Source organism: Aegilops tauschii, chromosome 4 (genome assembly GCF_002575655.3).
Source record: "Aegilops tauschii subsp. strangulata cultivar AL8/78 chromosome 4, Aet v6.0, whole genome shotgun sequence".
NCBI lineage: Eukaryota > Viridiplantae > Streptophyta > Magnoliopsida > Poales > Poaceae > Aegilops > Aegilops tauschii.
In genome coordinates, this window is record NC_053038.3 from 442,637,435 (window position 1) to 442,651,742 (window position 14,308).

General features: G+C 46.2%; 1 non-coding gene across 1 annotated transcript; it reads left to right on the forward strand.

The window, feature by feature from the left end:
* Positions 1–90: 90 nt before the first annotated feature.
* LOC120963710 (small nucleolar RNA U36a) lies at positions 91–174 on the forward strand. Its single transcript, XR_005755459.1, has one exon. It is a non-coding gene; the product is annotated as a small nucleolar RNA U36a (small nucleolar RNA).
* The last annotated feature ends 14,134 nt before the right edge of the window (positions 175–14,308 follow it).

Consider the following 14,308-nt stretch of genomic DNA (forward strand, 5'->3'; position numbering starts at 1 on the left):
TCTATAATTTTATTTTTTAATATCCTATAGTTAAGCATATCAAGCTAACTTTATCTTTAAGAAGTTTTAGTTTTAGTATTTTTTTTATGATGGCAATGGTTTGAATTTTACCCGTGCTTCTGATTAATTCATGACGTACAAGGGAAACATGGTTGAATTTCTGAATACGAGCCATTCAAATATTAGTTCTTGTTTTGCACTCTTTAGATTATTTTTTTCTGGTTTGACATGGCGGTGATGATAACACTTTGAATTATAGGTTCACCCCTGTCGGGAAGAGATGTTTTGGAATCCTCGTACCGAGTTCGCCCCTCTTACGGTCCCCTCTTGAAATCTCCCTTTGAATGCAAGTATGGACCTCGGTGCGACTCTGGTACTTGCTCTCATTCGTTAGCGCTATTCGAATAGCGGTCGAAACTGATGCTTTGCTCAGGAGGGAGCCAGGTGTGCTGTGCAAGTTGAAGGCCTAAATATGCAAGCCTGTGTGTGGTTTTCTAGTTGCAACATTCATTCTTGTTGCCGTGATGCTAGGCTACGCTTGTAATCTGAGAGGCACTTCTATCAGATGTACCAGCAATGATCGCTGAAGTTGTGGTGAGCGCACGTGATGTCTATGTAATAAAGTTATAAAGCATTTCCTAAGCCGTAAAAGTAATAGTCAGTTTTTCATGCTCAAACTCTGTATTAGCTTTTATGATAAGCTAGGCCACGAGGAAAATTAGTAATGGTATGGAGCATTGTGAGCAACTCCAATAACAGGCCTATTTTAGGGCTTATCCGTTTTTTTAGAGTTTTTTGGAGCCAGAATACAGCCTCCAGCGGCTGCTCTAAATGCAAAAGAAATTTGCAAGGCAGCACACAAAAAACGGCAAGACAATGACCAAATCCCGCCCGTTGTAGGACACCCGCATCGTCCTCAAGCGGAGGGACGCCCGAGGGAGCGACGAGGCGGCGATGGCGAGGTTTGCGAGGAAGAATTCACACCTCGTGCAGGCATATAGGTGGAATGATTCTGGGAGCATGACCATGAGAAGAAGAGGACGAGGCAGGGCCTTCATAGGTGGTGAAGGTGGAGACCGGCGATGAGGGTTCCGAGATTGATTGGAATGACCTTGCATGTGAGAGTGATGGTAAGAAGAGTGACAAGGTGGAGTCTGACTGGAATGACCTTGCGTGTGAGAGTGATGGTAAGGAGAGTGGGGAGTCCGACGAGATTGACCGGGACAACTTGTAGGGTGTCTGTAGGAGTTGGCCGTAGTAGTGTTTAGGGTGATCTAGTTTGGATGTCCGTTTAATCTATGTAATGTTTGGATATTTAGCTCGTTCTATGTTTAAACCTTGCATGTTTAAGTTTGAATCAAAGTATGCAATGTGAGATCGAAGTAGTTTGTATATTCATTTTAAAAATGAGGAGTTTCCATGTTTATGTTGCCCTAATTTAGGGCAACTGTTGGAGACCCTCATTTTGTCATGCCAAACACCTTTTTGTGTCCTATATTTTACTTCAAACACTTTTTGCTTCCCTAAATAGGGCAGCTATTGAAAATGCTCTTATGACAAATCTATTCCTAAAAATATACAGGTGATGAATCTTACATACTTCTTCCCAATCAAAAACTTTTTATACCAAACAAATACACAGTTACAATCAGTTTTGTCCTCGACACTCCTCGTACGCGTTTTTCGCCTGTGTCTTTGTCGTACACTTTTTTGGTCCGTGTCGCCGCTGGTGGCGTGCCCATGGTTTTGCTTTGTTTTTCATGGCGCATGGGCAATTTCATCCCCGACGACCGTTGTACACATTTTTTACTCGTGTCCCCGTCGTACACTAAGACAATTGGAAAGGTTGCTTAAGAAGACATTAGGTGATATGCACAAAATTAAACTAAAATATACTCCTTCCATTCCGAATTACAAAATGTTACAATTTTTCTTTGAATCAGCGGGTTTGTTCACCCAATCAGAGGAGTTGCATGTACCAGGGCGACATTCGGTGGCGGCACAGCCGGCAGCATTGTGGGTTCGGGCCGGCGGAGGTCCAATGGTGGTTGTGCGGACGAGGCAAAAAAAATAAGAGGAAGAGAGCAAGTCGCGATGTCTTCAAGAGATTCAAGACAGTCTCCTGCAGTTAGTCTGATGTGGCAGACGCATCCCGGCCTCCCCATATCTGTTCTAGATATGGATTGAATATGGAGGTGTCGGGTCAGCCTAGACATTTGGGCTGAGTATAAGTGCTCCAGTTGGTTGGATTTTTTTTCCTGTCCAAGCAATGATCGGACAGGCCGCCCGAACGTTTGATGGGATATGGAGATACATGGCGTAGATGCTCTAATATGATGAATTGCGAGCTGTTTGGAACTGATAAATTGAGAATGCTACCATTTATGTTTTGAAATTTAAAGCTACACTGTTATCTTCTCTTTTACTTAAATCATAAATGGTCATATTATTTTACAAAATGGGTTTGCTAAATCTATACCTATACCTATGTGCATGAAAGCAACTCCAATGGGGTGACCCATTTCATCCGCTGGCGTCCGTTTGGGTCGGCGCGGACAGAAAAGGCGTCCGCTTGGTGTCCGCATGGCGACCCATTCCCGGCCCAATTTTGAGCCGGATTTGCGTCGGCGCGGACACGAGACGGACGCACGCGCGTGCCTACTCCTCTCCCCGGGCCCGCCGGTCGGTGGCAGCCACCATCATTTTCCTCCATTTCCCCCAAAACACCTCCCGCCCGCGCGCTCCCGCCCCACACCCGCCATCGACCTCGACGCCGCCGCCGGCCTCGCCTCCCTCGCCTCGTCCGGCGCCGCCGCCCCCTCCGGGAAAGGCAAGTCTCGTGCCGCGCAAGACCGCCGCCGCGGCCAAGCCAAAAAAGCCGCTGACGCCCACACAGAGGGCAAGGGAGTCGGCCAAGAGGAAGGACCGGAGGCACGCCGCGGACGCAAGGGATGAGGCCGCCGCGCAGCAGGAGGACACCACCGCCCGCGTTGCCGCCTTAACGAGGGAGGCGCTCTACATGCTAGGGCTAAACCCTAGCCAGCACAGCCTCCTCAACGCTGTCGTCGCCGCGGCCAGCACCGGCTCATCGGCGTTTTCTCGGATGGTGCTGCCCGACTCGCTCCGCGCGTCGGCTTGCAACCCGATGCCCGGCTTCCACGTGTACCCGCAGGCCTCCCGCCTCTCCGGGGAGTGCTCGTCCATCAACGAGCTATATTATTTTTGGCAAGTTGTATATACTGCGTTCAATGTACCTAGGTCCGAAAAACCGTCTCCCCTCTTTCCCAGAATAATAGCTTGTCATTGTAGTTGGTTTGGTAACCCACCAGCTCCCTGCTTGCAAGTTGACCCCAGAACTGATCTCAACCGGTACTCGACAGCTGCGCGCGAAATTCTAAATTTCTCAGGCATACGCCACGATAGAGAAAGCACCCGTGCAGTGCGCGCGGTTCACGCAAATGCACCGCGGTTCTCCCGCGGCAGCCTGGACTTGGAATCCGGAGCTCCGGACTGTGACCCATTCACCCGACGTACGTACCACCGTGACGAACCAACCCCAGGGCCCGGGGTGATGACCCACCGGCCCGGCCGGAAGCCCTCCCCCGCCGCGTCCACTTGGAGCACCGCCCGCCCGCGTCGCCCGCGACAAGCGAGCGCGGACAAGCGCCCCGGGACAGGTCATGGGCGGGCGTCAGCGCGCGCGCGCGCGCGCACGGGCGCTGCTGCCACCTGCCCCCATCAAATCCATCCATCCATCGTCCGTCGAAGCGCCTGCCTCGGCGCGGCGACGGGGAGGACGGCGCAGTCGCGCTGCTCGCACGTACGCTCGCGCCGCACCGGACCTTGGCCACTCGATCTACTGTCCGGGCCCCGGGACATGCGTGCAGACGCAGACGCCACGCCTGTTGCGCTGCAGGAAGCAATCTCCCGGACTTGCGCGCAGATTCGGCAGAGCGCCACTCTGTGATGCACTCGTGCGTCGATGATCAACCGATCACATTGTTTGTTTTACCGTGACGTGTGTGCAGCCATTCGTGTGTTTGGGTCGTAATTTTGTCTGCCCATTTGCCGGATCGGCGCCTTCGGTACAGCTACAGAGCAAGATGTAGGACACGATTGAAGTAGCAAACCAGTACGTACTACGTGCGGTGAATGCAAGGGGTTGAATGACGAGAGGGGGCCTTTCGATTTCGAAAATCGCCTGCGGAGCTGTTGACGATTTGCCGCCGAGGCAATCCGGATCGTGGTGGTAGGTACCACTATTTAACCACGGCGAGGCAGAGTTGGCAGGTACCACTATCACAATTCACTGAATGCGAGTGAGCCGTGAGCTGAGCTGCATGGAACAGATGGTCAATGGACCACAACCTCAAACGATGTCTCACCTCTAGGCCATTGCAACAGCAGGCAGACAGCGAGCGAAGGCTTCAGTTTGGATTTGGAAACACACGAAATTGTGCTCCCTGTCAGTTGATGACTCAGTCAGCCGATCGCCAGAGACCAAAAACCACACGACCGGCTATGGATAAGCCGGTGCGACTGGTGGCACTAGGGAATGCAATGCAATGCAAGCTGCCTTTGCACGAATCCAGCTGAAAGCATGGAACTGCGGAGGGCATCACGTGCACCAGATTCTCTGCGCCAAGAAGACAAATGAAATGCTTCAGCACGCCAACTAAGTTTTTAATTAGGGTAATGTTTGCATCAGCTCTGCAGCTTGCATTCCCGCCTGCTTGGCAGCCACTCTTGTGTTGGCACCAAATTGGTCGCCGCATATCCCTATCCTAAATCACTTTATGTTGCAATTCGCAATGTGCTAAATGTTGAATGGTGGGATCAAACTGTGGTTGCATTGGTACCAACGGATTTAAAAGTCAAACTTGCCTTCAGCATGATTTTCTTAAATGTGCACATGAAACACATGTTGAACAAACTAGCCGTCACCTTTTTTTTCCCATGGCAGCCGTTTTTGGCCCAAGTTCGCGGCCATGGCAAGGGCTCGGTTTGTTAGGTTTTTTCAGCATTTTTCTGTTAGCTCGTCTGAGGATGCGGTCTGTCGGACCCCAAGGCGCAAGTCTAGGCCTGTGCGGCATGTTCTCGGTCGTGGGAGAACATCACATGTACCCACCGTTTAGCCTAAGCCTAAAGGAATCCTATATTGAAAACTTGGCTAGCCAAATTTCGGATGATGGTTCAACTGCAGTTGATTTGGTCAATTTAAGCACGATCAATCGGTCATGCCAAAAGATAAATACTATTGAAAAAAGACCAAATTATTGGCATGCTAAAATTGAAGGGTTAATTATTGGGCACAAATATAATAAAAATGTGCTGACGTGCAAAGTTACATTTCCTTCCAAATATTAGGGTTTAGGCCATTGCAAATTTGTCGTCTTTAACACCACAATGAGTCACGCCTACGAGTCACGCTCTACGCCGACGACACGATCATCTTCGCCAACCCGGAGCGATTAGAGGTCGACACTCTCATGCAGATCCTCGAGGGGTTCGGCAAGGCAACGGGGCTGCGTAGTAACCCGCAAAAATCGTCAGTGGCAACACTGAAGTGCGACAGCGTAGACCTCACGAACTTCATGCACAATTTCGGCGGCAACTGAGTAGTTTTCCCGATGAGGTACCTAGGCGGCCTCCCTCTCTGCACCGGTAGGTTGCGGCTCGTGCATATCCAATACATCATCGACCATGTCCGTGCAAGAATTAGCGGCCTGGAAGGGCCGACTGATGCCAATCACATGGCGTCGAGTGTTGGTTCGGAGCGTACTGTCTGCGCTGCCTGCCTTTGCGCTTGTTGTCCTGCGCGCCCCGAAGAAAGTCTACAAGGACATCGACAAGGCAAGGCAACGGTTCCTGTGGGCGCAAGATGAGGAGATCACCGGAGGAAAGTGCAAAGTGAACTAGTGGCTGGTCACTTCTCCTGTGGACCGCGGCGGCCTTGGTATTCCTGACATGGAACGCTTCGCGCGCGCCCTCCGCCTCTGATGGCTCTGGCTAGCATGGAACGACCTAGGCAGGTCGTGGGTCACGGGGACGCCGTGCGACGACAAGGACCGGACGCTCTTCGCCTCGGCAACAAGGGTGGTGGTCGAAAACGACAACAGAGCTCTCTTCTGGAACTGCTCCTGGTTGGGTGAGCAGCCGCTCCGGCAAGCCTTCCCCGTGTTGTACAACCACTCCATCAGAAAGAACCGCACGGTGGCGGAGGCCCTACGGGGAGACAGATGGGTCCTCGACCTCAGGCACGGCAACACAATGTGGCGATCATCCCCCGGTTCATGCTGCTGCGGAACCGCATCCGGGAGGCTAACTTGGAGATGTGGGAAGGAGTAGAGGACGAGATCATGTGGAAAGCAGGAGGCCAATACTCAGCAAGGGCAGCTTACAACATCCAATTCCCAGAGCAACCGAGGGAGAGCATGCATCGCCTGGTCTGGAAGATTTGGGCACCAGGGAAGATAAAGTTCTTCCTATGGCTGCTTCACCACGACCAGCTGTGGTGCAACGATCGTCTACAACGAAGGGGATGGGAGAGCTCCTACTTCTGCCAGCTCTGCAACTGAAATCTGGAGTCCTCCTTTCATTTGTTGTGGGAATGCCAAACCTCGTGAGAAATTTGGGCAAGTGCAGCTTCCTGGGGTGGCTGCGCTGCGCTCTCCCCTGCTTCCTGGAGTGCATGCACGACCACCACCGAGGCAATCACCGCGATCATCGACTCAATGGCACCGACGGAAAGAAAGGGTGTCAAAACAATGGTGGCCCTGCTTGCTTGGCACATTTGGCAGGAGAGGAACAACTGCACCTTCAGAAGGAAGACGTCGAGCTCACGCGACGTGATCGCAGCCTGCCGGAGGGATATGGAACAATGGAGACTAGCCTCCTTTCGGGGAGATAACGCGAGACATCGGCCATGTAATTCTGTAGGGAGGGTGGAAGCAAGTCTGCGTGCTTCTCTCCCCCCCCCCCCCGAAAAGACTTCGATCACTTGATCAACCTTTTTGTAACCTCTCCCCTGCTAAGCCAATGAAAATCCAACAAGCCTGGATCTTTCAAAAAAAAAGACCACAATGAGAATTATAGTGCAACCTTTGACGGAAAGTAACATAAATCCTAAAACTTTAAATATTTTAGTTGGATGGTTGTCGATTATGTTTTTGTTTGTTGGTGGTGGATTATTTTTGTGGTGGACTTATTTGGGTTACCTAGACGAGATTAAAACCATTTACAGCATTACGAATTGCAACATAAAGTTAATTTTGATCAAGCTAGTATTTATTAGCTAAAGGATTGAAAATTATTTCTTAAAGGGGCTTTGTTATTCCCAATTGTGTGGCATCCATGTAAATTGTATATTTGAGCGTAGAATTGCATTCTAGATAATATACTCCCTCGTTCTCAAAATATAAGGCGTGCTTGACTTTTTTGGGTCTTCGTCACACAACTTTGACGATGATTTCTACTTATTGCATACCTAAAAAATTAGTATAAAGACATATGAACTAAAATTAGTTTGGAAGACAAATATGGCGATGCATTTATACATGTTCAATCAATGCACTTTAGTATATATTAATGGTCAAAGTCGTGCATGAAAGATCACACCTTATGTTTTGGAAAGGAGAGTAGTAACTTTAACAAAACCAGTCATGAACTTATAACATATATGTGTTTCTAGGTAGGTTCATACCCTCCAAGTATCCATCATTCTCTAATTTTCATTTCATCTCATCATTTAGTTTTCTAACATGGATTTTGTTTTGACAAATAGTGTTGAAGGGATGGAATAAATCATAATGATTGGATGCTGATAGAAATTCTTTAAACTATGATTGATAACCCACAAGTATACGGGATCAATTGTAGCCTCTTTCTATAAGTAAGAGTGTCGAACCCAATGAGGAGCTAAAGTTAGAACAAATATTCCCTAAAGTTCTATCGACCACCGATACAACTCTACGCACGCTTAACGTTTGCTTTACCTAGAACAAGTATGAAACTAAAAGTACTTTGTAGGTGTGATATGGTAGGTTTGCAAGATAATAAAGAGCACGTAAATAAAAACTAGGAGTTGTTTAGATAAAGACACAACTAAGTTAGTTTTAGTAGAGAATTCTTGTCAGAAGAAAGTTATTTGTCCTTAGGCAATCTATAACTAGACCGGTAATCACTATTGCAATTTTATATTAGGGAGATGCATAAGCTAACATACTTTCTCTTCTTGGATCATATGCACTTAAGATTGGAACTCTAGAAAACATCCGTAACTACTAAAGATCATTAAGGTAAAACCCAACCATAGGATTAAAGTATCAAGTCCTCTTTATTCCCATACGCCATAACCCACTTATCTGTGTTTGTGTTTCTATCACTCACGCAACGCAGACAATAAGCAAACCATGAACATATTGCAAACCCTACAGCGGGGATCCCTCACGCTTGCGCGACACAGAGAGCACCATAGGACAGCACCAATAATAAAACATGCAACTCAAACCAATCACGATCATCAATGAACCCATAGGACAAAACAGATCTACTCAAACATCATAGGATAACCATACATCATTGGGAAATAATATATAGCACTGAGCACCATGTACAAGTAGAGATTACAGCGGGGAGAAGGGGTGTTACGATGCTGCATATAGGGGGAGAGAGTTGGTGATGACGACGGCAAAGTTGTTGGTGTAGATTGTCGTTGCGATGATGGCCCCGGCAGCGTTCCGGCGCCACTGGGAGAGAGGGGGAGAGAGCCCCCCTTCTTCTTCTTCTTCCTTGACCTTCCCCCTAGATGGGAGAAGGGTTTCCCCTCTGGTCCTTGCTTCCATGGCGGCGGAGGGCCGGGAGCCCCTCCGAGATTGGATCTCTTTCCCTATTTCCTTCTGTTTCCGCGCTCCCTAATTCTGGCCTTTCACCGTTTCTTAAATTCCCGGAGATCCGTAACTCTGATTGGGCTGAAATTTTAACACAATTTTTATCCGGATATTAGCTTTCTTGCGCCAGAAGAAGGGCACCAACAGCCCTACGGGGTGGCCACAAGGACCAGGGACGCGCCCTACCCCCTCGGGCGCGCCCTCCGTCCTTGTGGGCCCCTCGAGCATCGTCTCACGTTGATTCTTTTTCCCAAAAATCACATATATTCCACAAAAAATCTCCGTAAGTTTTTATCGCGTTTGGACTCCGTTAGATATGGAACTTTTGTGAAACAAAAAACATGCAACAAACAGGAACTGTCACTGGGCACTGGATCAATATGTTAGTCCCAAAAATAGTATAAAAATTTGCCACAAGTATGTAAAAGTGGTAGAATATTAGCATGGAACAATAAAAAATTATAAATACGACGGAGACGTATCAGCATCCCCAAGCTTAATTCCTGCTCGTCCTCGAGTAGGTAAATGATAAAATAGATAATTTTTGATGTGGAATGCTACCTATCATAATCTTGATCATATAACCTAATCATGGCAAAGACACAAGTGATTCAAAGCAATAGTCTATCATTTGACGTTAAGACAACAATACCTCAAGCATACTAATAAAGCAAGCATGTCTTCTCAAAATAACATGGCCAAAGAAAGCTTATCCCTACAAAATCATATAGTCTGGCTATGCTCCATCTTCATCACACAAAGTATTAAATCATGCACAACCCTGATGACAAGCCAAGCGATTGTTTCATACTTTTGATGTTCTCAAACTTTTTCAACTTTCACGCAATACATGAGCGTGAGCCATGGATATAGCACTATAGGTGGAGTAGAATATGATGGTGGAGGTTGTATGGAGAAGACAAAAAGGGAGAAAGTCTCACATCAACTAGGCAAATTAATGGGCTATGGAGATGCCCATCAATCGATGTCAATGCGAGGAGTAGGGATTGCCATACAACGGATGCACTAGAGCTATAAGTGTATGAAAGCTCAAACTGAAAACTAAGTGGGTGTGCATCCAACTTGCTTGCTCATGAAGACCTCGGGCATTTGAGGAAGCCCATCATCGGAATATACAAGCCAAGTTCTATAATGAAACATTCCCACTAGTATATGAAAGTGAAAACATAGGAGACTCTCTCTATGAAGAACATGGTGCTACTTTGAAGCACAAGTATGGTAAAAGGATAGTAGCATTGCCCCTTCTCTCTTTTTCTCTCATTTTTTTTTTGTTTTTTGGGCCCACTATTTGTTTGGCCTCTTTGTTTTATTTTTTTATTTTTCGTCCGGAGTCTCATCCCGACTTATGGGGGAATCATAGTCTCCATCATCCTTTCCTCACTGTGACAATGCCCTAATAATGATGATCATCACACTTTTATTTACTTACAACTCAAGAATTACAACTCGATACTTAGAACAAAATATGACTCTATATGAATGCCTCCGGCAGTGTACCGGGATGTGCAATGAATTAAGAGTGACATGTATGAAAGAATTATGAACGGTGGCTTTGCCAAAAATACGATGTCAACTACATGATCATGCAAAGCAATATGACAATGATGGAGCATGTCATGATAAACAGAATGGTGGAAAGTTGCATGGCAATATATCTTGGAATGGCTATGGAAATGCCATAATAGGTAGGTATGGTGGCTGTTTTGAGGAAGTTATATGGTTGGTTTATGGCACCGGCGAAAGTTGCACGGCACTAGAGAGGCTAGTAATGGTGGAAGGGTGAGAGTGCGTATAATCCATGGACTCAACATTAGTCATAAAGAACTCACATACTTATTGCAAAAATCTATTAGTTATCAAAACAAAGTACTACGCGCATTCTCCTAGGGGGGTATATTGGCATGAAAAGACCATCGCTCGTCCCCGACCACCACTCATAAGGAAGACAATCAATAAATAAATCATACTCCGACTTCATCACATAACGGTTCACCATACGTGCATGCTATGGGAATCACAAAATTTAACACAAGTATTTCTCAAATTCACAACTACTCGCTAGAATGACTCTAATATCACCATCTTTATATCGCAAAACTATTGTAAGGAATCAAACATATCATATTCAGTGATCTACAAGTTTTATGTAGGATTTTATGACTAACCATGTGAATGACCAATTCCTGTCAACTCTCTAAATATATATAAGTGAAGCAAGAGAGTTTAATTCTACAAAAGATATGCCCACGCTCTAATAAATATAAGTGAAGCAAAAGAGCATTCTACAAATGGCGGTTTTCTATGTGTAGGGAAACAAACAATCCAAACTTCAAATCATATAAGTGAAACTCATGAAGCATTCTATAAAGCCACACTCAAAAGATATAAGTGAAGTGCAAAGAGCATTCTATAAATCAACCAAGGACTATCTCATACCAGCATGGTGCATTATTAAAATAAAAAGGCACACGGCGCTCCAAGATTTACGCATATCATGTGACGAATAAAAATATAGCTCTAAGTAAAATTGCCGAAGATTGTTAGAAGAAAGAGGGGAGGAGTTCTTGAATATTACCTTGGGGTGCCTCGGACATCCCCCAGCTTAGGCTCTTGCCACTCCTTATTCCTTCATCCATCGTGATCTCACCCAAAACTTGAAAACTTCAATCACACAAAACTTAACAAAACCCTCGTGAGATCCGTTAGTACAATAAAACAAATCACCACTTTAAGTACTGCTGCAAACTCATTCATATTTTAGTTTTGCATTGTACCTACTGTAATATAACTTTTCCATGGCTTATACCACCGATACAATCGATAGTTTCATCAAAACGAGCAAAACAATGCATCAAAAACAGAATTTGTCCTAAACAGGACAGTCTGTAGTAATCTGAACATCAACCATACTTATGTAACTCCAAAACTTCTGAAAAATTAGGACAAAATAAACAATTTGTATAGAAGTACTGTACAAAAAGTTTCAGAAGCGTTTGACTTTCCAGTAAAAATGTAAAATCACGCACTACAGCCAAAGTTTCTGTTTTTACACCGCACATACCAAACAAGAAATCTAATCATCCTAAAGGGAAATCTTGGCACATTATTTTTATAATACAATGGAATTGTACAAGAGGATTATTATTTTTGTTGAAAAGTTTCTGTAATCAAGGTTCACAAAGTTTCCATGGGCATGAACAAAGTTCAAGGCTAGCTCCCATTTTAACAATGCTCGTCTTTCACACTTTCGCTTTTCTTTTTGAAAATGTTTTTAAGTTCCCCACTTTATTTTATTGGTTTTTAAACTCTTTAAAAGCACTCAACAAAAATAAATGACTCTCTAAAACTTCCAGGTTGTCTGCCTGTCTGCGCTTTATTTAAAGCCATTAAGCTAGGCATATAGTGCTCAAGTAATGGATCCATCCGGATCCCAAGGTATATCAAAGCCAATTTTAATTAGCAATGATTTGTAATTTAGTAGTGAGCACAAAGTAACATATATCATATAATGACGAAGTCTAACTCTCTTCTTATGCATCGGCATGTCATAAAAGAACAATTCGTGCACACAAAGTAAAGGCCAATGCATAGTATAAACAATTTCTTGCAATTCTATTGTATTGGAAGCATAGAGAGGCGGAGATGTATTTCCTCTCTCATAATAATTGCAAGTAGGAGCAGCAAGAACATGCATATTATATTTATCAAAATCATCATGTGTAGTAGCAAAGTGCAACCCATCAACATAATCCTTAATAAGAGCAAACTTCTCCGATATAGTGTAGTTTGGAGAATTCAAAAAGATAATAGGACTATAATGTGTGGGTGCAATAGCAACAATTTCATTCTTAACATAAGGAACTATAGCAAGTTCATCTCCATAAGCATAATTCATATTGGCATAATGCAACGCATCAACATAATCCTTAATGGAGCTACTATAGCAAGTTAAATATTAGTCTCTTCTTGGACAGCGGAGAAGTCCTCAACATATGGTTTAATATAAGCATTAGAAGAATAATTTTCATAGCAATATTTAAGTATGGCAAAAAAAAAGATTTGTAAAGAGTAGCATCATACTTTTCAATCAAAGAAGCAATTTCATAAACACCCTTAAAAGCAACAAATTCTTTAATTTGTTGAACATCATAGTAATTATAAACACCCTTGGTGTTGTAGGGTGAAACCCTAGAGGGGATATTTTCACACTTGGAGGGGGAAAAGGGCAAGAACACACAAGAACACAAGAGGAAATCACTCAAACAAATCCCAATGACACATCCACTAGAATAGCATCACAAGATCCACAAGTTCACAATCACAATCAAAGGAAAGATACAATGATGATGTTCATCCCACTCCTAAGAGGTGAGGTCTTGATGGTGGTAGTCCACTCCAAGGAGGAGGTCTTGATTCCACAAGTGGATCCTCTCCAAAGAGGTCTTGATCTCCCAAGGAGGTAGGGGAAGAGCAAAGCTCACAAATATCTCATCCAAATCTATTCTATCCCTCTAATGAGCTAGGTGGGAGGTACTTATAGTCTAGGGACGAAATTAGGAGGGGGAGGGGGATACAAGGGCATCAACCCAAAAAGGCACGCAGGCCCTCGGAAGTGTCCGGGCACCCGGTGCAAAGGGGCCGGGCACCCGGACCGAACAGGGAGTTGGCGAAGGAGGCATCGGGCACCCGGGGGTCCAAGGCCCGGGCACCCGGTGTAGGCGCTAGCGGCTGGGTGGCTAGGGCCGGGTACCCGGGGCCGCCATGTCCAGGCACCCGGGCGGGGGCTGGTGGCAGGCGCTGGAGGGGCCGGGCACCCGGGGTTGAGGGCCCGGGCACCCGGGGTTGGCCGAGGCCTGGGGGAGGGGCCGGGCACCTGGGGCCGGCTGGGGCGCCTCCCAGGCAGAGGCCGGGCACCCGGGGCCAAGGAGGCCGGACACCCGGGGTGTCCAGGGGCTGTGGCCCTTGCTTCTTCTCCTTCTTCTCTTCTTTCCCTTGCTTCGTGGTCGCTCGAGTCTCCGTCCTCTCCTTCTCACGATCATCTTCTTGGTACCTAAGAATGAACAATGTTTCCGATGATGGTTGAATCCAATTCTTACACGAACCCAAACGAGACTCGAATAGGAAAGAAGTGACCTCGTTCTCGATGTTGCGTGCACGTGCTCTTGTCATTGGCCCTCTTGGTGCTTGCGGTGGTGATAGAGTGTCGGTGCGGGTAGTCGAGGGATGCTCCGCATCATCTCCCCCCCCCCTTGGGAGAGATCCGTCCACGGATCGTTCTCTTCATCACCATGGTACTTGGCCAAGTCTTTGACGTTGAAGATGTCGCTTATGTTGTACTTGTCGCGTGGGATGTCAACTTTGTAGGCGTTGTCGTTGTAGCGTGCGATCACCTTGAATGG